General features: G+C 36.5%; 1 long non-coding RNA gene across 1 annotated transcript in view; it reads right to left on the bottom strand.

Annotated features, from left to right (window-relative positions):
- LOC132132458 (uncharacterized) overlaps positions 1-17,614 on the bottom strand; it is a 204,521-nt gene that overhangs the window by 5,821 nt on the left and 181,086 nt on the right. The window lies entirely within an intron of this gene.

Here is a 17,614-nt window from a genome sequence, read left to right as displayed (position 1 = left end):
TCTTTGTTTGATTGTCCGCCGGTTCCCGCCTCCTTCTCCCGGGTTTCGGCACCACTGAAATAATATAAACTCCATAATCATCGGGAAGAAGGAGGCGGGAACCGGCGGACAATCAAAATGAAACTTTAATCATCAAAATAAAGACAAAACAGCGAATCAGCTCCTCGTGGACGACTGATGCGCACAAATAAAAACCAAAACATAAAATAAAGCCCAGGCCTGGTCCTCTCTCGTCCTTCACTGTCGTTGCTCCAGTTTTATATCCTTCCATCTCCTCTGTGGGACTCGAGACCAGGGGTGGGTCGCAGGTGTCGCTCATTTCCCAATCACTCCACCGGCCTCACTCGTTCCCACATCCCTCAGCCCCGCCCCACTCGTCACAATATATATATATATATATATATATATATATATATATATATATATATACACACACAGTACAGACCAAAAGTTTGGACACACCTTCGCATTCAAAGAGTTTTCTTTATTTTCATGATTATGAAAATTGTAGAGTCACACTGAAGGCATCAAGGGCTATTTGACCAAGAAGGAGAGTGATGGGGTGCTGCACCAGATGACCTGGCCTCCACAGTCACCGGACCTGAACCCAATCGAGATGGTTTAGGGGTGAGCTGGACCGCACACTGAAGGCAAAAGGGCCAACAAGTGCTAAGCATCTCTCGGGGAACTCCTTCAAGACTGTTGGAAGACCATTTCAGGTGACTACCTCTTGAAGCTCATCAAGAGAATGCCAAGAGCAGAGGTGGGTAGAGTACCCAAAAACTGTACTCAAGTAAAAGTAAAAGTACTTCTAGAAATATTTACTCAAGTAAAACTAAAAGTACTAGTCTTGAATAGTTACTTGAGTAAGAGTAAAAGAGTATCGGATACAAAATCTTCTCAAGTAGTTAGTTACTAGTTACTTTTGGTCATATATACTGAGCCTATTTTTATTTAGATATATAGATAAAATGTATGTAATGTATGTGTGCGTGTATAAATGTATATATTTCATCAGCCTTTACTCCAATTTATGTAATTTATTATAAAACCCTGTCTGTTTACTTAAGTAACAGATATAGGTGTCATGCCATAACATATTTTTAATACGACTGACTTTATATTAAATGTGAATTTAACATTGAAAGTTTATGTGATATAAATATTGCTACTAATCTTTCATTGTTCAGAAAGAGAGCAAATAACATTTACATTATTAAAGATCATTTTCACTGACAGTCTAGATTTCAATCACTCTCAGAAACTCCCATTAAAATCACTGAAACTGTTAACACTGTGAAATCAATATCTTAATTATAGATTCGTACACACATCTGCACATTGTTGTTTCTGACGAGAGAATTCGCCAGAAAGAGGTATTCAGTCAGCGAGCGAGCGAGTGAAGGAAGCACCGGGATTTTAGCGATGACTCATCTGAACGCCTCTGATTGGCCAATGCTTTAATAAGCTCAAAAGAATCATGTGTGATTTGTTATAATGCACAGTGCTGTAAAAACACATCTATCTCTGGCTCAGCGCCAGCAAGCAATCACAGATCTGAATTTAGCAGCTGATGATATGACTCGCTGAACATAGCCTACTCGCGCCGGTGTGATTTTATTAAAATTAATAAAATCTTAATCGGCTATTTTTTGTCTTTTGGAAGCTGCATTCAACTTGACTCCCCTCTGTTATAAGCCACACACGTACAACAAACTAATGTCACAGTGCTATCGTGTACTGTAATCGAATGTAGCCCAAGTTATTACCTGTTAAACAGTAGACAGCACACGCAGTGTTCATCTAATAAGGACCTCCATCGCAAGCAAATAATAGCCTTTGCAGATTTGCTTTCAATTCAGTGCAGTTCCATAGCCACGTTTTCAACGCTGCTGATGTTAAACGTTACAACTCTGAGTGAACCGCTTCAGATGCTCAGCGCGTGCGGCAGGGAACTGAACGAGTCATTCAAACTGATTCATGAACCCATTCACTCGTTTGACAATTGGTTTGATCAAGCCTTTGAACAGAATTGACTCAAAAGAATGAATCATTCGCGAATGAGCATCGCTCATTGCCCAGAGAAAAGTAGACGGCGCGTTTGGAATAAACTGAAGCATTAATAACATACTGCATTAAGATAAAGTAACGAGAGGAGCGTCGCCCACAGTAACGAAGTAAAAGTACAGATTTTTCCCCAAAAATTTACTCAAGTAAGAGTATAAATTACCCATCTTTAAATATACTCCGAGAAGTATTAGTTACCACAAAAAATTACTCAAGTAAATGTAACGAAGTAAATGTAACTCGTTACTACCCACCTCTGGCCAAGAGTGTGCAAAGCAGTAATCAAAGCAAAAGGTGGCTAGAATATGACATATTTTCAGTTGTTTCACACTTTTTTGTTATGTATATAATTCCACATATGTTAATTCATAGTTTTGATGCCTTCAGTGTGTCACTACAATTTTCATAGTCATAAAAATAAAGAAAACTCTTTGAATGAGAAGGTGTGTCCAAACTTTTAGTCTGTACTGTATTTATATATTTTATAAAGTAGATAATACCAAAATAATAATAATAATAAAATAATAATAATAATAATAATAATAATAATAATAATAAAAAAAACTTTAGTGTACTTACAAATGTTTTGAGAGTTATTAAAAATATCTATTTTTCTCCCCACAGTAGAAAGAAAGCCATGGAGGGTTAAAACAAAATGAAAATATGCAACTTCTGAGAAAATATAAATTTTAGGCCAAACTATTTTTAAGTTATATGTATCACTGTATGAAAGAGGCATAAAAAAATAAGTGCATCTCAACTCATAAACGCAATAAGGAAGTATATGGTGTGTTTGTGTGCACTGTCATGCGAGTGTGTGTTTCTGTCTGTCTTTGACTGATACACCGAGCCCTCCGAAATGAAACTCATCACGCTCGGCCCAGATCAATAAAAAAGCTGCAACTTCAACCTTGAGTATGATTGCTGTGGAAAATGACAAGATTGCTCCAGCTGGAGAGGAGCCTCATCTAGGCCTCATAGAGCAGATGAAAGTGGAGAGGGACAGGAGTACAAGATGACGCAGACCCAACCAAGTGTCACCTTTGATCTGGCATGACAAATCAAGTGCTGCGGCAAACCGTCTGTGTTCTCCACTGCATTAATCCATTCAGATCTACATGGTGGTCACATAACGCCAGACAGCAAGGAAATTATTTGATCTGTTTGTCTCTATTTGAAATAAGATGGAATGTGAAAGGGAAAATGTTGTTAACATAATATTTCATGTATGTCAATGGGAGGTATTCTTTCTCATTTGAAATTATAGAACAACAGAAAAACAGGGTTGTTACACAGGCAGGTACATACAGCATATCTAATGTGAATTTTAATTAGGGTGACAATAGCAAACTACTCAAAACAAAAGTATAAACCCAATACAGCTATAATACAACATAAATTATACACCAAACATATCATAACCACAGCATTTAACGACATATTTAGCTAAACCCTACAAGTACTTTAATATCTTAAAAAAAAAGACCTACTCAGAGAGCATGCGATTTCATTTGCAACAAGAGAAAAATACATTTTAAGTATAATTAATGCAACAGACAGCTTCAGTAAAAGCATATACAATCAGTTAACCTCAGAACTCACAGTAGATCTGTATTTAAAGGCTTTGCGAGCTATTGTTACAAATCAGTTTCTTCTTCCCATTCCTACCTGCAATTTTTACGTTTTGTCCCACTCCTGTCTGCAAAATCCCACAGGTAGAGAGCAATGCAGATTTTTCAGTCCCGTTTTAATGTGAAAATCCAACCCTGCACCTGTAAAGCATTTATTTTTGTTGAGCAATAGACAAATAACATTCTGTACTTTAAAACATAAAATACATTTTTATTTACTTTTATTCCGTTTTTAGATATTTAAATTTTGCACAAGTCCCATGAGTTATATTTTTTGCCTGCTCTCCACACACACATCAATGTCTCCTGCACTCTGTAATTCAAAACTTGTTGCCACATCCCTTGGGAATGCAGAATTCTACCTCCATGCTTGTGCTTTTAATATAAATGTATATTTCTGAACAAATCACATTGTGCAAATTCATGCAAAACACAAATCACATAAGATCGGGCTGTTTTCTTTAATAAATAAATAAATAAATAAATAAATAAATAAATAAATAAATAAATAAAATTAGAGAGGAATCAAACTCCTGCCATCTCGATGTGCTGAAGCACTTATAACAGCTATGGCCGGATTTTTGCTCACAACTGAAACTTAAGCTTTTGAAATAGAAGAAAAACAAAAAGCTATTTCCCCTTTTATCCTGCCGTCTTCTCCAACACTCACAATCACAATACAGAAGTATTCCTGCACAACACTATAAAATATTAACAGAGCAATTTACCTTCCATCTGCGCTTCAGTCTGCATCTTTGATTTGTTGCAAATTCACTTTGTTCCTTTTTTGTTTCTTCCTATCACAGACACACAGAGGAAGTTCTAAGAACACTGCATTGTCCTGTTTCATAAGGATCTTATTTAATCTTAATTTTAATAGGCCTTCCTTTATAAAATAAAAAACTTCAGTCCCATATTTTTCACATCGCTAACACAAGTATGTACACACCAGTATTTGAAATGGTGAACTATAAGTTCCTTTAAGTGAATAACCTATCCATATAGTTCAGCAGAATGTCTATAGTTCACTTGTGCCAAGCTAATTTTTTCTAAGTATAGCGCAACAAATGCTGTTCGTGTCACATTTATTTGCACCATAGGCACTGTATTTTTATTTTTTTTCCATTCAGACTTAAAAAAAAAATAATAGTAATTAACTAATTGAAGCTATACAGCATTTAGACCAAGAATTGAAACAGTTATTCAAAACATCTCATTAATCTTGTCAGCAAAGAGGAGAAGTATTATGCTTGACAATTAATCTATCGGATAATAAGGACTGGGAAGATCATTAAATAGTTGAAGAACAGTCAAGTATTTTTTTAAATACTCACATACTTATGTATTGGCAGTAGCAAATTCCTGTACTAGCAATAATCTACAACTACAGCAATAACCAGCAGCAACATAGCAGATCCATTCTAATATATATATATATATATATATATATATATATATATATATATATATATATATGATAGCTTTGTGTGATGAACAGACTTAACATTTGTTTTTATTATTTTTATGGACAATAATGAGCATGCGGATTGACTTACCTGATCACACAGACAGTGTTCACTCTCAAATACTGTGTGGTCCTGCCTGCCATTCTGAGGGGCTTGCTCATTAGTGAGGTTTAATCCACCTCCAGGTGGATTAAATCTACTCTCTAAAAGCATTGCAAGCTTGCTCATTTAGTTTTTGATCATTAATATGGTGCTTTGCACTCTCTTTCAAGGCAGCTGCTCCTTTCCAGCTTCTCAGCCAAGTAGCATCTCATTTTATCCAGGTCGAAATTGTTCTCTATTAATCAGATATCATACAAGTTGTTCTCGATTGTATCATGTAGCCGTAAATGAGAATATGTGGGTGTAGATCCGTGTGGTAATGAAACACTGCATGTCAATGAAAGGCAATATATGCAAATCTAATTATGGGAGATTTTTCAACTTCTAAGCTAGTGTATCTCTGGAGACCAAGTTAGAAACATGAAAATAGTTATATAAAATAAAAAAATAAATAAATGGAGTAGCTGACAGCTTTATTGTGTCTTTAACACATCAAAAAATTTGTTGAACCTGAATGGGCAGGCAGTGCATCTTTCTCAGATTGGTGGAGCTGAAATTCTTGCTTTGAAAAAAAAACGGAAGCCTTTGTTGTCTGCATTTTTAAGAGCCTTTCAAATGAAATCTTGGATGCAGTGTTATTAGCATTGCTTGACAAAGCCAGCAGGGTTTATATTAGCGCTGTCCTAACCGGGTTTCTAGCAAGTAATTTGTGTCAGTATCACAGTGAGAAGATATTTGATGTTTAACAAAGTTATGAGGAGCAAGACATGTGACCAATCAGATTTCACAGTGGGCGGGGCTACTCAAAAAATAAAATAAAAATATCAGTTGAAATGCTGAAAGCTTTATGTACACTGTATACATATATTAAGGTGGCATTCAGACGACACAATTTTCTACCAAATATATATATATATACAGTGGCGGACTGGGACAGTAAATCAGGCCGGGAATCTGACTCCACCCCAGGCCACCTCTGTTGCTGCAGTCACCACCACCCAAATTCATGTGTCCACCAGACCGCTAAACTCTTTGGCTCTTTCAGTTGTTTGAATTGGGTTATACTTAAAAAATAAATCAAAATCCTTAGACTGTGGATGGGCAAAATAATCAAATGAAGTATCAAGAAGTAGGCATTCACTGTCTCTATCATCTTTCCCTTAATCCCCCTCTCTCTCACTCTGCACATCGAGTCTCTCTGCAATATGAAATTGCACTTTTTTAATAATCTATATTAATTATGCAGCCATCAATTGTATGTCCCAATAATCACAGTCCTACTACTGATGACCTTATAAATCATAAAAGCACATATTTTTCTAAGAGTGTAGCCAGCATGTTTAGTTTTGCTTATAGCTTAAACTTTACTTGACGGTTCCTGCACTCAAAAGCTGAACTGTCCACCCTCTCTTGTTCAACAGCAGGAGCACTTCCAGCACTAGTGGTACTGTTACTTCCTTCATCACCTTCAAAATAAATAAGCATTGTACACTACGCTACATATTGTAGGCTAGAAATGGAAAATCAATTTCTGGTCAGTTTTGGAACTAAAAAAATACTGTATCCCCATATGTAAAACAGTGTGCTAGTTTGTCATTAAGATGCTCTATTAAAACATCTATCATTATATACATTTGTATATATATATATATATATATATTAGGGGTGTAACGATATGCGTATTCGTATTGAACCGTTCGGTACGAGGCTTTCGGTTCGGTACGCGGTACGCATTATGGACCGAACGGTTCGTTGGACTAATTAATTATATTTGGAAAATAAAAAAAATTGTGAAATATAATGATATGCGTTCAACAAGGTAGCCCAATAACCCAAACGACGTAACAGGCAACGCCCCTGACACCCCCGAAGAAGAAAAAAACACCAACTTATATGTTTATGTTAGGCTACTCAGTCAGGCGCTCGCTCACTCAGTAATACACGCTGAAGGCTCGTTGCAAAATGGCCAATGCGTTTAACAGACCAGAAATAGAAGATCCTCCAATAACCAACAGGTCTGGTGTTTAGGTGCACTTTGGATTCCCTGTAAGCTATAATGGTGATGGCAAGAGAGTGGTGGATAAAAAAACAACGATATGTCACATCTAGGGTACACCAGCGGGAAAAAAAAAAAAAAAAAAAAAAAAACACCAGCGGGAATACTTGAAACATGTCAACTCATTTACGCCGACATCACCTTAGTGTGTCATTATCTGGGAAAAGACGGAAAAAAGGAGAAACATACACGCAACAAACTATCCCCGCAGCATTTAGACAGACATTTCCAATGGATTCAAACAGGGCAAAAGACATCACCACGGCGATTGGTAGGCTACATTTACGTTATAGCCGCGGATATGAGACCTTACTACTTACCATTCATTCTATCATCACCATTATAGCTTACAGGGATTCCAAAGTGCACCCAAACACCAGACCTGTTGGTTATTGAAGGATCTTCTATTTCTGGTCTGTTAAACGCATTAGCCATTTTGCAACGAGCCTTCAGCGCATACTGACTGAGCGAGCGCCTAGGTTTTAAGAACATGCTTATTGTAATTGAGCCCCGTTACAATATTCCTTCACGTGCCCATTTCAGACAGACTGTAATTCCTGCTTTGTTCCAAAAAACATAAGCCCTATAGAGAACCAATTGAGTAAAAACACACTCAATATAAAGAGTTATAGAGTTCCATATAAAAAGTGACATATTTTTATTTGTTCATAACTAAAATAACATTTTCATTTTTTTTTATAAGGAGCTGTTTTTGTTTTATACAGTATGCTGCTAAGAAAACACCATAGAAGATGGGTAAAGAATAGCTCCATCATTGTTCAATGTAAAAAAAAAAACATACTTTGTTAGTTTTAATAAATAAAACATTTTTTTTTAAAAATCAAGGAAATTTATCTGCCAATTTTTTCTTTTTGCTGTATCTAAAACGTACCGAACCGTACCGAACCGTGACACCAGTGTATTGTATCGAACCGAACCGTGAATTTTGTGAACCGTTACACCCCTAATATATATATATATATATATATATTTTTTTTTTTTTTTTTTTATAGATTTTATCTATTGTAAGTCGCTTTGAATGAAAGTGTCCATCTGCCAAATGATTATATAAATATTAGGGTGGAACAGTTCAACTTTTTCACAGTTCGGTTTGTTTCACGGTTTTAGAGTCACGGTTTCGGTACCATTGTATGTGCTATGTTTATGGAAAAACTATACTTTCAAATATATATATATATATATATATATATATTATTAAGAATATTCTAACTACAAGCAACAGCACAAATAAATACAATAGAGTAAAGATACAAATAACATAAACTGACTTTCAGGGTTTTTTTTAGGTAGGTCTTGCATTAGTTTTTAGGTACAGAAATTAGAGTAATCAAATGTAAAACAGCATTGCATTTTGAACTATAAATTAGAGATTATTCTTTTTTAAAGTAAAAAAAAAGCTTTTTAATCAAGAGCAGTGAGTGATTTCTTTGTTGTTGCTGTTCGATTAATATAAAGACTGTCACTTTAAGAGAATGCACTGATCCAGTTCGTATTAGTATTGAACATGAGTCAATGATTTGTAGAGGTTTTCTTTCATCGCTGTTGTTGTAATGTCTGGGAATCCAGAATGCGCATGCATCAACAGAAACATATATTATCTGAACCCTGTTTGTTTTACGTGTTATTTATAGTAAACCATATTACAGATGCTTTGTCAGATTTAAGTTGAACAGCGGTCCCAGCACGTGCTGAACCGTGTGTGGTGAACTTAACGGTTCGGTTTTTTCAGTGAACCATAGTAAATATAAATGTAATTCTGACCGACCTGCTCCCTTACTGGCGAACATGGCTGGGTTTTTGCAGCAACTTGCTGCGTCTGTGGCCAGGGCTTTTCTCCTTTCCGTCTCTGCTCCTCCTTTGCGTTTAAGCTCCATTTTTTGCGCGATTTTCTAAGATAAAGCCTGGCTCTAGATATAGCCAATTATGTTTGGTCATGTGGCGGTGTCATTTTCACTCCGCGATCGCCTGATTCGTAGATTCATAAGACCGTCAATTAATTCGCAGTAGCATACCAGCCTATTGCACGTCAGCCTGATCGACTGCACAGCGGCACCCGGCAGGCCAGAATGACCGTCAGGCCACCGGGAAATGACCCGGTGCTCCCGATGGCCAGTCCGCCCATGATATATATATATATATATATATATATATATATATATATATATATACAGTACAGACCAAAAGTTTGGACACACCTTCCCATTCAAAGAGTTTTCTTTATTTTCATGACTATGAAAATTGTAGAGTCACACTGAAGGCATCAAGGGCTATTTGACCAAGAAGGAGAGTGATGGGGTGCTGCGCCAGATGACCTGACCTCCACAGTCACCGGACCTGAACCCAATCGAGATGGTTTAGGGGTGAGCTGGACCGCAGACAGAAGGCAAAAGGGCCAACAAGTGCTAAGCATCTCTCGGGGAACTCCTTCAAGATTGTTGGAAGACCATTTCAGGTGACTACCTCTTGAAGCTCATCAAGAGAATGCCAAGAGTGTGCAAAGCAGTAATCAAAGCAAAAGGTGGCTACTTTGAAGAACCTAGAATATGACATATTTTCAGTTGTTTCACACTTTTTTGTTATGTATATAATTCCATATATAATTCCACATGTGTTAATTCATAGTTTTGATGCCTTCAGTGTGAATCTACAATTTTCATAGTCATGCAAATAAAGAAAACTCCTTGAATGAGAAGGTGTGTCCAAACTTTTGGTCTGTACTGTATATATATATATATATATATATATATATATATATATATATATATATATATATATATATATATATATATATATATTCTTTTCACAACATTACTGTTTATTTTATTTATTTATTTAATAAATGCAGCCTTGGTGAAACTAAGAGACTTCTTTCAAAAACATTAAATAATTTTACCAACCTTAAATGCACCACAGGGTTTTTCAGAAGAGACTTACCAACTTACCAATCACCAAATCATGATAAATGAAGGGAGAGATTCTTCTGTCACACTTACAGAGTGGGCAGTCTGGCCAATTACCCAATTAGCTGATGTGCAGTGTCTCTTTAACATGGTGTTATTTGGCCTTGTTGTAGTGCTTCTTTATTATTGTTACATCCTTCCATTGAATCACATTGTTACGCGCGTCTCACGCCCCGGCCCAGAGTCCTCAAATAATTAGTAGTGCTCATTTCTTAATTCTTTTTTGTCTTCAGATTCTGATTGGTCGAGCTGGGGAAACGAGACTATAAAATGGAAGGAGGCGGACCCTTTCATTCTCTCTCTGCCAGCCACAGACTTCTCCATTACCACGTCGTCTCCTGCTCCTATCTTGTTGTTATTTTGGAGTAGGGAGCCCCAGCCTGTTTCTTTTAGTTTAGTTATTTTCGTTATTATGTTGCTGGGCTCCCTATCTCATAATTTTGGCTACTTTTGTGAGTATTTTGTGTTAAAATAAAGGATTATTTTGGGATCCTCTCGCCGTGTCCATCTATTATGTTATGCGTCCCTTTAAACTCCTAGACCTTTGTAGGGACCGTTACACACACATTAGCTCTTTACAACACATCTATAAAATCAACTTCACTGATCTGAACGATTATAAAACAACTGGTCTTTCACTGAATTTAAGCATTCTTTACAGTATACATGAATAGAATAGCATAGTTTAAAACGTATTTCAAATACATCACTGAATAAGTGTAAATAAAATATTTTAATTATGGAAATGAAATTATGCATTTAATGTTGTTTAATGTCCTACATAACCACATATACTTTAGTAAACATTGAATTTGGATGAAACAAGAAGGTCAAATAAATACAATTGTTACTCCTAAAAATGCAACTGAATGGAGAGCAGAGATAGATATAGATAGATAAGCGATATGTATGGAATTATTTATAACCAAATTTACTTTAGAAGACACTGACTGAAACAGTGATGGTTAAAACAAGAAGTCCAAATAAATTATTTTTTTTTTCACTCAAAAACTGATCAGACTCAAATCAAAGTGAAAAAAAAATGTTATGGTTTAATTTTAACATGGTTTGATATTTTGGACTCATAAATTTTTTTGAGTACAGATCAATCCACGTTATGTGTAACAATGAAAGATTAAAAAAGTAAGTAACAATATAAAAAGGATATGAATTAATGTCTTCCACTAAGACTCAGCAAGGTGGACTTGGAACCAAAACTAGTTAAAACTGATCCGAAACATTACTGAGTACTCCATTATGCCTCTTGTAAAATCTGATAAATGAAAATGTTCTAATGGGTCTTCTTTTCTTTTTGCCAGTCTATAAAATGGAGCAAGGAATATTTGTTAACAAATTCCCATCCACCTTTGTAAAATCAAACAAAGCAACTCTCAAAGCCAAACTTCACTTTAATTTTACTTCAAACTTTTGGACAAAAACAACCAGTGAAACAGCATAATACCGGGCATTTAAATCAGACAACATCAAGAGCTGTTTCCATGGAGATGCTAAGCTTGTTTTTAGATCAGAAAGTGTGGAGGGGACAGAAGGTGAGGGTCTTACGAGTGCTGTTGAGACTTCACACAGAGTGAGCAATAATTAAACTCTCTCATTACAAAGCACTAGAGAGTCAGATTGCCCGAGCTGCCGAGACCCTCCAGGTAATGCAGACAAATAGTGTGCAGTCAAGCGCATATTTCTGCCATTATGACCGCATTTCCTGAGAAATCCATGCTCAGAAATCTAATCTACCAAGTAGGTTCATTTTTATCTGCATGGGAATAGCAATTTGTTACTTAATTTTCAAAGCAAATAAATGGCAACCTCATTTATTTTAAGCATGCGGTCAAATTTGATGTCAAATGATGAGTGCCCAAAGCATCAGTTTATGAAGACTGACACATCTGAGGGGGTTGGGGGAACAATCATACTCTCTGGGTAGGCACTTATTGCTTAAAAACATTTGTTCTATATAGCTGTCATGGGGCTCTGTGCTGTGCATGCTCAAAAGGCTCACGACTATGAGGGCTGAAGAGAAGAATCCAAAGATGACGAGCCAACACACAAACAGGGAGCCATAAGCATTCACAACAATAATTACCAGCATCTGAAACAATCAAGGAGAGATCTTAAATAAGGCAGTAAATGAGGGACATACAGGTGCTGAGGGTAAACTGATAATTGACTAATGAACTAATGCACTAATGACAACAGGAACAGAACCAGAACAGACAGAAACTAAGGCTTTCAGACTAGCAGTTTAGTCCGGAACAGGGCACGGTTCGCATAAAAAATTGCTAATGTGAACGCTGTCATCGGACCCTGGTGCGCACTGGGGTACCGAACCCGAGACTACCTGGAGAAGGTGGTCTGAGTTTGGTTGCTCCCGAACTGTGGCGTGGTTAGCGTGAATGTGCAAGCAACACGGACTCGGGTGCGCACAGGAAGTAAAGTATCCCACGCATGTCTAACACTGTCGATATCATTGTTTCCTCAACACACGAGAGAGCCGAGGTTGATTCCACACAAAAGTCAAAATTAAATAAATTAAAATAAAATAATTAAAAATAATTATTATACTGTGCATAATAGCACCAAAATAACAAAACAATTACAACTACACTCAAAAAAATGCTGGGTTGTTTCTGTAAACAAATTGTTGGGTTGATTGTGCTGGGTCAAAAAGTTGGGTTGTTTGGGGTACTGTAAACACATTATTGGGTTGCTCATGCTGGGTAAAATGATTTGTAACGGGGTCATTCACAAATAAACAGTTTGTTGGGTTATTTTGACCCAGCAACTGGTTTATTAATTTTTCATTCTTTGCGGAACTTTCTGGATTCTTCACTTCTGACTGGAGGAGGCACGCACTCGGAGGGGGCAATGTTTTATGGTAAGTTAATATGAATGTTTACCTATATTTTTAATAAGTTGTGGTCGCAGCAAGCTAATTTCACTGTTCAACATACAGTCTTTGATATGGAAGTGTGAGGGGTAACGTATTTATTCTGTGAAACATTAAATAGACACTGCTAGCCGGTTAGATTTTTTGACAAAATGCAGCATCCTTAAATCCTTAGTTGTAAACCAGCTAGCCTATATATGCAGCCTTTTTGAAATATGCTGTTTAAATTGTAAATAAATCACGTAATTATTATCGTATTCATTGTGGACGTTGCGTATTTAAAAGTGAGGAAAGCGTTTTGTATGAAATCCATAGGCCTACAAGCGCAGTAAGTTAGTCCCTCACAGGGCTCGCACGTAAATCGGCGGGAAATAGCGAGTGAGTTGTGTGTAGAAAGTCTGCTGTATTTTAGAAATACTCGTCAGAAAAAGCAACTGAGGTAAGTTCCAGCACAGTCTGCGTGTGTCTTCTATAAAGTCTCTGTCGGACTCTGAACCAGAATCGTTTTTGCCAAAAAAAAAAAAAAAAGGTTTTTATATGAATGACGTGCAATCTTTACAAACAGCGTCAGAGGAAAGGAGAAATAAATCGATTTCATGTTAAGCGTTTTCTCGCCCTGAAAACAAATTACAAGTTGTTAAGATTTTAGGTGCTAAGACTATAATTTAGTAACGTTATTAAGACAGTGGTCATCGGCCGAGTGTGCGCGAAGAATTTCTGAGGCCAAATAATGTTTTTTGCTATATTCACAACAGCGCCATCTTTGCCATCACACGGGAGGCTGTGACGAATAGACATGCATCTCTAAAAGTAAGAGATGTAAGCACTTCGTCTTGGCGCAGTAATATCTTCACTCGTGAAAAATCCTCTCACCGGCTCCCGCTCCCTCTAGTGAAGATATTACTGCTCCAAGACGAAGTGCTTACAAGCACTTGCCATGGTATTCCGCCATACAATATAGTTATCCATTTTACACGCTTAGAAAAGCGCAATGTTTTGTTTTGTGTTACCGTCCTAGGTCGAGTTACACTACGCGAGTAACTGTATTTAAATAGGGAAAACGTGGAGGTGTTTGGTAGCTTCTCTGCTTGGCCCATATTGAATGAATGGGCTAAGCTAAGTGCTTTCAAAGTGTCACCGCGTGCCAAAGCGATTGAGTGCACGCACTGAGACGAGAGAGGTATGTATCAACTCGTCTTAGGTAAGGGAAAAACATAGTTTAATATGAAAACACGGTGGAGTATCCCTTTAAGTTTAAACTCACAATTCCAGTACCAAAACACAATGTTGTCGTGTAAATGAACAGCCAAAACGCATAAAAAGTTTTCCATTTTCAGTTGAAAACAGTGTCATGCAAGTTACTTACAGAATTTGAAAGCTAATGTCAAAATAATGAATAGAAACTGCCTAAAGTCAGCAGTTAGGCTATGTGAAATTCAAATTTAACTTACTTTCAAATTTCATTTTAGTGACTGCAGCCACTCATGGACACGTTTGTGAGAGGAAAATTGTCTGAATGGCAGCTTGAAAATCTTATAGACACCTTTAAAGGTAAGTTGGTTTTTATTGGACAATGTTGAGTCTAGGGCTGCAAAATATATCAAAATTATTGGAGCATTGCAAATGAGCATATCGCAATATGCATATCGCGATGGTTTGCGATAACTGCATGATTTAAATACTTTACAGGTAACGCTAGCTTTGTCAGGTTTGCTTTTATGTACTGCAACAGTAAAACATGGCTGTGCTGCATTCTCTTCCCAGAATTAATGTGAAACATGTATGTTGGTAATATAATTTAAAGTGTTTAGGCTAATATAATTTAAATCATACCACACTATTTAGCTGTAAGTTATTGCATATCATATTTTTCTTCAATATTGTGCAGCCCTAGTTGTTACAATTTAGAGTAATTTAATAATATATATCCAGCTGGTTGATATCACAAAATAAACCCGTGGAGTGGTCACCCTGAAAATGTTTTGAAATATGTTTTTCAAATCCCCTTCAATCAGGGATACAATGATAGTGACAGCTTTGTTTTATTGTTTACGATTTATAGACATGCTAGTGTGCTGCAGTTAGGCCTGTCACGATAACAAATTTTTCTGGACAATAAATTGTCCAAGAAATTATTGCGATAAACGATAATATTGTCGTTCTGAGACCATTTTCATCTAATATATGTGTGTGTATGTTATATTTAGCACCCATAATATACACAAACATATGTTATGTTACACATACATTCCTTGGACCACTTTTGATAGATACTGATCACTGCTGACCAGGAACACCCCTCAAGTGCTGCAGTTTTGGAGATGCTCTGACCCAGTCGTATAGCCATCACGATTTGGCCCTTGTCAGACTCGCTCAAATACTTACACTTGCCCATTTTTCCTGCTTGTAACACATCAACTTTGAGGACAGAATGTTCACTTGCTGCCTAATATATCCCACCCACTAACAGGTTCTGTGATGAAGAGATAATCAGTGTTAAGAAAAGTCAGAAATGCTACTTTAGAAATATGAATTGTTATATACAGCATACTATATAAATGTTAATGCAACTTTGTGTATTTTGGTCAAATTGTTTAGCTGCTAAAGAGGAGACAGCTTTGAAGGTCCTGCCAACTCTGCTTCCCCCATCCATCTACAGGAGAGGAGGAAAGGTCTTCAGACCCACCACAGAGGAGGCCCAGAAGTCATTTATTGACATGCAACCTGTAAGTTTTGCTTTAGTGTTTCTACTTCAATAAGGGTGGACGTTTGCACTGTTTGATATGCTTGATAACTATGAAAGTAATTAAGGGTTACAATATTGATAATTTACAATATTTATAATTTTGAAAGCTGCAGTCCATAACCTTTTTTTTTGTGTGTTCAAAATTTACAAATAGTATATAATGAGTGAGTACATCATGAATCCATTTTTATTGAGCAAGTACATGAAAGATCAGTGTCCTTTCCCAGTGTCCCAGTCACCTTAAAGGATTAGTTCTCCCCGAAATGAAAATGTCCTAATAATTTACTCACCCCAATGCCATCCAAGATATCCATGTCTTTCTTTCCTCAGTGCGAGAGAAATTATGTTTTTTGATGAAAACATTTCTGGATTTTTCTTCTAACAATGGACTTCATTGGTGACCATTCTTTTTTAAGTCCAAATCAATGCAGTTTCAAAAGTCTTTGAAGTGTTTAAACGGGCTGTACACGATCACAGCTGAAGAAGAGGTTGTTATCTAGTGAAACGATAGGTCATTTTAAATTTTTTTTTATAATTTATAGACTTTTTACCTTCAATAGTTCGGACTGAGCTGATCAACAAATGGACAGGGAATTACGTCATCACGTTAAAAAGGTCACGCCTACTATTCATATTCATCAGAATGTTATTCATTTACTATTCATATTCATATTCACTGAATACTATTACTATATATATAATTGCAAATAATACTATTTGAACTATCCTCCTACGTATGGTCGCATTGTAAACAGTGGGGCGGTACTTCTGCCGGTGCCGGCATGACCTTTCAACGTGATGACGTAGTTCCCTGTCCGTTTGTTGATCAGCTCAATCCGAACTATTGAAGGTAAAAAGTCTATAAATTATAATTTCAAATTTTTTGAAAATGACCTGATAACAAGGTTTCACTAGATAACAACCTCTTCTTCAGCTTTGATTCCCAGGAAAGCAAAAACTGATAAGAATGTAAATGTGTATCTTGAAATGCAATGTAAGTCGCTTTGGATAAAAGCATCTGCCAAATGCATAAATGTAAATTATCTAAGCTGAAAATTATCTAAGCTTATCTAAATGATCATCAGTGCTGCCAGTAAGGAGATTAACAAGCGGGTTTGTGAGTTTTAATGTTAAAGACACTATCAACATTACAGTAATATTTTGACTTTTTTAATGCCTAAATGTTGATAATATTAGTCCAAATTATTATTTTATTACCATTACTATAAATATGTAAATACACATTTTGTCATATTTGGTAATGTTTGCAATACATTTTTTCCACCAAAAAAGCTTAACTAGCATGTCAGTTATATTGCAGCAAGTTATTGTGTGTAATCAACAGGTTGGGACCAACATGGTTGAATATTTAAACCATGAGATGACTGGAGCATTGCTGCACATTCTGTGCCTCAGTGATGAGACAAGGGGGACATCACAGACCTTTGCCATTATTCCAGGCCACGCCATTGAGACTGAGTCTTTGTTGGAGGCGGTTGATCTTTGCTTTAAAGCTTTTTTTGTTTTTGATGTTCAGTACACCAAGCAGTGTCTCCCCACCTGGGAGTTTCTCCAGCATGCTGTGTATCAAATTGAAGGAAAAGAGTCCTCCTCTGTAAAGTTTTTGAGGACAACAGTGGTTTCAGGCCCACATGATATG

The sequence above is a fragment of the Carassius carassius genome, chromosome 49, assembly GCF_963082965.1.
Source record: "Carassius carassius chromosome 49, fCarCar2.1, whole genome shotgun sequence".
Classification (NCBI taxonomy): Eukaryota; Metazoa; Chordata; class Actinopteri; order Cypriniformes; family Cyprinidae; genus Carassius; species Carassius carassius.
The sequence above is the reverse complement of the archived record's forward strand: the minus strand, read 5'-3'. Positions and strand labels throughout refer to the sequence as shown.